We start from the raw sequence: 5,709 nt of genomic DNA on the forward strand, positions 1-5,709 counted from the left end.
ACCCGGTCGAAACGAGCTATTGGACTGCTATGAACAGAGTCCGGTACGAGCCAGAAGCCAACTTCTCACCGCGGCTTCTCCAGAAAATCGAGTTACTATTCATTTTAAGTGAAACTTGGAAATCGCGTAGAATTTTCGTTTTAACTCGTTTTCGCCCGAAACTTGACGAGTGCTTTTGTAATTAAATTACACACAAAAACATCATCAACTGAGAGTTTAGCTACACTGCAAAAATCTCAGTCCTTACAACTATCAATAGTACCAAGTTATTGGTGGTATTGAATTTTTAGCTCTTGGATTGAGAAATATGCGGTTAGGATGATGTGTGCCCCATAGGGTTGAGTGGGTGGTTGGTTTAATAGTATAATCTAACGGGTAAACATAATCAAAGGGATTAATCTAACGGCAGAAAACTTGATAGCACCAAGCCCTTGGTGCTATCAATAGCATAGCAGCCAGACTATATATATATATATATATAGAGCTAGGCTCTTATGCTTTCGAAAGTACGGGAGCCTACGAACTTGTAAGTTGTTTTCAATAATCGGATATCCGATTCGGCGATCGGTTCCGTTAGACATGATCTACGCTGTTGGAACTACCTAGAAACCAAATTTCATAATTTTTTGATTTCGTTTGTCTAGTAAACGAGTAGCCTCAAAATGAACGGCTGAAAATGAAAATCTCATAAAAAACTGTGATAAAGGACTCAAATTTCAAATCGGAAGTATTGCCCTTACTATTGACGTTAAGTAGAATTTTCTATTAAATTTTTATCTAATTTGGATACTTCTACACCATTGAACTTAAAAACGTGCCACATCGGCAACTAAAATAGTCATTTTTTAAACCTTTTGATCGCTTGGTAAATGATGTCAAAAAATTATAAAATTTGGTTTCTAAATAGTTTTAATAGGGTAGGTTATACTTAACGGAGCCGATCATCGAATCGGATTTCCTATCATCGAAAACAACTTACAAGTATGGAGGTCTCCGTACTTTCGAAAGTACAGGAGACTTACTCCTGCTCTCTCTTCTCTCTCTCTCTCTCGTCTCTCTCTCTCATATTATATATATATATACTCATATACTATATATATTATATACTAGTTTGAGGTCACGATGCAAATAACACGTAATAATTATTTAATTTATTTTAATCAGTAAAAATATTCTAGTAAATTATTCTTATTATAAAAAATTTAGAATAAAATATTTTCATTAAAGTTTACTATGCTTATATTTTATTGAAATCAGTATTTTAATATCACATTTCATTTAAATAAAATAGATTGATATGATTTGATATCCAAATCAAAATTAAATTTAATCACGATTTAAACTCAAATTTTTAAATTTTTAATGCTTAAAAATAGATTGATTGAGAATCTATTGTATATTTTGGCCAAAAATTTGGATTAAGCTATGAATTTTTTTATTTTTGGAGATAGAAAAAAATTAAAACAATTTTTGAATTTAAAGTATTAGGAATCACAATGAGGATATCTTTTGTTTGGCAATTTGAATAAGTATATTATTTTTTTATTTTGGGAAAGATAATATTAAAAGTTTATTTTATTATGTGTATTTATTTTTACGTAACGGAAGATCGAGGCTGATCAAAATTTTTTTTTCCCTAAAATGCGGGTCTGCGAATTATCAAATTAAATACGTGAAATAGTAGTATGATATTATATAGTATGTTAGAGGATAAAAAAGAATTAAAATAAAATTATATAGTAGACATTTCAGCATTGCGTAAAAATTTGGGATAGTATAAATTTTTTATCTGTTGCGCAGTTCAGAAATTCAAAGGATGGAAATAAAAGTTTGTGTTATTTCTATTATTTATTTTAATTAAGGCAATAGAATCATTTTTTCTTTTCCCCGCCAAAAAAATGAGTCGTATCGACAGAGCCGAAATTATAAAATACGTGTTATATATTATATAATATATCATATGGGCCTATTACGGGCGCTTCGTCTCGCCATTTTACGAAAGATTATTAGGAGTAAAAAGATATCTGACGAGATTCTTATTCCCTATTCAATCCTTATTACTAGATAATGTAGCATTTTATGGTATTTGCGTTTCGTAACGGTCATTATTATTTAGTCATGTTATTTAAGATTACGAAAAATATATAATTAATTAATTTAATTTTAAATAATATTATAAAAAATTTCAACATCTTTTTTAGAAAAAAAAAGAGAGAATATAGGTTAGAAAGAGAGAGCATAATTTAAAAAATAGGAAGAGAAATAGAGTCGAGATTAGAGAGAATAAGAGGGTTGAGATTTTAGAAAAAGAGGAGGAGAAATAACTTAATTTAGAGAGAGAAAAAAAGTTGAAGTTAGAGAGAAAAAGATAAGTTTAGAGAGAAATATGAGGTTAGAGTGTAAAAAAATAAATAATATCAACTAGCCGGCGGGTGCCAAAAAAAAAAAAAAAGATTAGATATATTATCATTACTCCAATCCATTAATATAAGGATACCTACTCTCCCTCAAAGGAATGAGATTAGTACTTTAGAATGCATCTCATTACAAAGTAAATCCAGTATTACCAACTAGATTACTTAGTGCGTTTAGCCAAACACCGTCATATTTTTTTATTCCTATTGGATTACTAGCAATCTTAAAACGATAGCGCGAACCAAACGCACCCTTAGGTCTAAATGCCATTACGCTATATCATCAACTCCACATGCATGTGTTTTTGACAGGCAGTTTGTAAGATCATGTGTTTAAGTAGTAAATAGGACACAACAAGTTAGTTCATTTCAACTGCTTGGGCTTCTATATTTACTCAGTCCTTGACTTGTTTGTTTGATGATATAGAGTGCGTCTGGTATGCTTCTGGAAGCACAGAGCGCTCCGTGCTTCCAAGTTGTTTTCGATGTTCGGACTTTCGAATCGACCATCGCTCTGTTAGACTTGATCTAAAGCATTTGAAGTATCTAGAAAATAAATTTTGCGATTTTTCGATATCATTTGCCTAGTGATCGAAGTGGCTCAAAATCAATGGCTGGCAATAAAAATCTTACGAAATATGATGATATGACATTAAAATTTTAGATCAAAGTTATTGATTTTATTTTATATGGTATAAAGAATTTTCTATCAATATTTTATGTGATTTGGATATTTCTACACCATTAAACTTGCAAACGGCTCACCACGGCCGTTAAAATTATTGATTTTGAGCCTTTTCAATCACTAGGCAAATGATATCGAAAAATCACAAAATTTATTTTCTAGATACTTCAAATACTCTAGATCAACTTTAACGGAGCCGATCATTTATTCGAAAGTCTGAACATTGAAAACAACTTGGAAGCACGGAGGGCTTCGTGCTTCCAGAAGCATACCAGCCCACTCTGATGATATATGTTTGTTTTTACCATCTTTTTGAGTAAAATCTGCTGTAATAATATAGATTAATATCAATAGAGACTTAGTAGTATTGTCAGATAAATGGCATATAATATATTACAAGCTTTGATATATCTTGTGAAATATATGTTTTTTCTATCATATTTATTGGTAATGTCTCCGGTAATAATACAGATAAATTTTGGCAGTAGAGACTTGAAGATCTTGGTGATTAAACTATCATATATCAACCGTAATGTGTAGTACTTCTGTAAAGTATATTCAGTTTCCAGAGAAGTTCAAAGAATTTTGGTACCACGTGATGTAATATTGCAAAGAATGATCTTTGCCATTCTACCATAATGTGTAGATACTTTTGCTTTCGCTACTTGCAAGATTTGAGAAGGAATTGTTTAAGAGGCAAAATGAAGAGAAAGAAGCTTATTTATGGTTCGTCTCCGATATGTTACACGCTCAGTATGCTACCAACCTACCAGATAATTCCTTGGATATTTGCACTATAAAACTTCTGCTGCTATCCTGGAATATTGTTGTTTTGTGTAAATTGTTATCATTCTTGCAAATTTTGCTGTCACCTGAACAAGCGAGAAAAGTTCTTCTTCCTTTTTGATATTCATAGTCACCGATTGTGTTTCTACACGACAAAAATCTCCTGGTTTCGGGAGCGGAGAGGTATGCAAAATTTTTACTCTTCGCGGTTTGCAAATTTGGATAACTACTTTGTAATTTTTGATCGTATGTTTAGATCAACTATACATGAATATCATGTAATCTTTTGCTCTGCTTAGCACTGTACTAGTATATTCAGATTCTTTCAAGAATAATAGAACTTTCACATGGTTGGATCGTTTTGTGATGCTAACTAGCTAATAAGCAATTTTCACATGGCTGGATCTTTTTGTGATGCATGCTACCTAATATTCGGCGATCAACTTTCTCGTGATATTCAAGTTGTTGCCTTTTGCAGTAATGAACCGTCGTGCCTCTGTCATTGTCGCATAACAGTTGCAACTACTGGGTTATCGGGCAGATGCTTGCATGCTTAGCTAAGTTCTCATTTGGTACTGTTGTAATTTCTTCTGCTTTGTTAAACACAGCTTTTAAGCAATGGAGCTTCAGGATGGATGGCCGAGTACGCCAAGCACTCGTAGTCTACACAATAACCGATGTTTGTTTGGCAATGGAAAAGGCTAAAACTTAGGCCTCGATATATATATTTTTGTTCTTTTTTAAGCATTTTATATAAATTTGTACATGAGATGTATAGGAAGGAAATGCTTGATTGCTTGCAATCTTTATATCCTGTTAGGTTTAGGAAAAGAAAAAAAAAAAAAAAAACCTTGACAGTAACCATTTTTCTGTTTTGTTTTGTATTTTTGTATTTTTTTTTTTTTTTTTGCTTTTAAGATATTTTTTTAAAGAAGTTGCATCTGTCGGATGCAAATGGGGTAGATCTTAATATGGAAGATCTGCTGTCTCCAGATGTGTGTCATCATGACAACATGAAAAAGGAGAGCTAGCTGCCTTATCTGAGCCATATTATGAAAGTCACCTCCAATGCAACAGTTTGCCAAGCTTTATAAGGATGGTGAAATAATGAGCCCTTAACTTCTTAATTAAAGATGGAGTTCGGTTTTTCAAGCAGAGAATTTATTTGCCAGAAGATGCCAAACTCATTCCAATCATTATGCAGGAATTTCACCAACGCATACCAACTCAATTAATATGACTCGCAATAAATGTGTTTCAACAGGAAGAATATATAGCAACATTTCGAAGGTACAATTAGATCATGCCATGTTAAAAGACAGAGAAATAGAACTGATTGATCATATTACACCATAAATTAAGCCTTTTTCAGCCCTTTCCTATTCCGCCGCAGATCTGATCAGACAATTCCAATCATTGCTTATTTTAGTGGATTATTTATCAAAATATGCCAGCTCCGTGCCCTTATCACATACATACGCAACACTATTTGCGGCTCAATTATTTTTTAAACACATCTTCATACTCCGCGGCATATATATGCATGCGATCACGACTCAACCTTCGCTAGTGCATTTTCGAAGGAACTATCTATCTATATAACTCTTGAATCGAGAGTTCCTGCGGCGCGCTCCCCGCGTTTTGCGGGGGCCTCGCGCGAGAGAGAGAGAGAGATAACAGAGGGAGAGAGAGAGAGAGCAGGCAGAGAGAGAGAGAGAGAGAGAGAGAGAGAGGGAGGCCTGCCCTCTCTGCGCGCGCGGGGGGTGCGGGCCTCCCGAACATGCCCCCCCCTCTCACTCTCCCCTCTCTCCCTAGCGCCCCCCC

General features: G+C 33.7%; 1 long non-coding RNA gene across 1 annotated transcript; it reads left to right on the plus strand.

Annotated features, from left to right (window-relative positions):
• Nucleotides 3,328-4,666, plus strand: LOC109728807. The gene is made up of 2 exons (XR_002221112.1): nt 3,328-3,460; nt 4,069-4,666. It is a non-coding gene; the product is annotated as an uncharacterized LOC109728807 (long non-coding RNA).

The sequence above is a fragment of the Ananas comosus genome, linkage group 24 (genome assembly GCF_001540865.1).
Source record: "Ananas comosus cultivar F153 linkage group 24, ASM154086v1, whole genome shotgun sequence".
Taxonomy (NCBI): Eukaryota; Viridiplantae; Streptophyta; class Magnoliopsida; order Poales; family Bromeliaceae; genus Ananas; species Ananas comosus.